The sequence below is a fragment of the Pteropus vampyrus genome, unplaced genomic scaffold, assembly GCF_000151845.1.
Source record: "Pteropus vampyrus isolate Shadow unplaced genomic scaffold, Pvam_2.0 Scaffold54, whole genome shotgun sequence".
NCBI lineage: Eukaryota > Metazoa > Chordata > Mammalia > Chiroptera > Pteropodidae > Pteropus > Pteropus vampyrus.
Window position 1 is genome coordinate 44,969 of NW_011888835.1, and position 693 is coordinate 45,661.

The 693-nt window shown below is 31.0% G+C and overlaps 1 protein-coding gene across 1 annotated transcript in view; it reads left to right on the plus strand.

Moving 5' to 3' along the window:
• The window catches only part of LOC105292249 (fibrocystin-L-like), a gene marked incomplete at its 5' end in the record, with an annotated part of 117,123 nt that overhangs the window by 44,834 nt on the left and 71,596 nt on the right, over positions 1–693 (plus strand). The window lies entirely within an intron of this gene.

Here is a 693-nt window from a genome sequence, read left to right on the forward strand (position 1 = left end):
TTTAGAGCGACACTTTCATTTGAAAGGTGAAAATGTCAGACAATATTAAAAATTTAAGACCCAAAAAACATTTCTTGAAATTATTCCTAACATGAGAGATCTCATTAATATCTGTGCTCTTTAAAATAACAATGTATATTTCAGTGATCTTTACTTGGTCAATCATATGGTTATTTTACTGTTTGAATTAAAATCGAACTACTATTTGGTGACTCTGCATTTATAACAAGTTATGTTGCTTAATATCTACTCACTTAATACTTAGGTCTGAAGGTCATTTGGATGACCTATGAAAAATTCCATGTGTTTAATGTCCTCAATGCATTATTGTCAAAAGGAGGAAGGAAGGAAACAGAGGGATTGAAGTACTATATTCTGTGTACATTTATTCGAGGCATCAACATCGACACTCATCTATGTCTTTAAATTAATTCCTTATTTCTATATTGACTATCATATACCTAATTATCGTAATTTTCTTATGTCATATATACTAAAAATATTCGAATTATGAAAAATAATCCATCCTCAAAAGTGATGCTATGATCAGGAAAGTACTAAAAATAAAAAATAGTAAGCCTAGTCCTAAAATATACTCCAAACAACCACCCCCTGCTCAGACATTCATACTTTCTAACTCTAGATTTCCTCTTCTCCTCTCTTCCCCACTAGCCTGAATTACTCACTTACAAC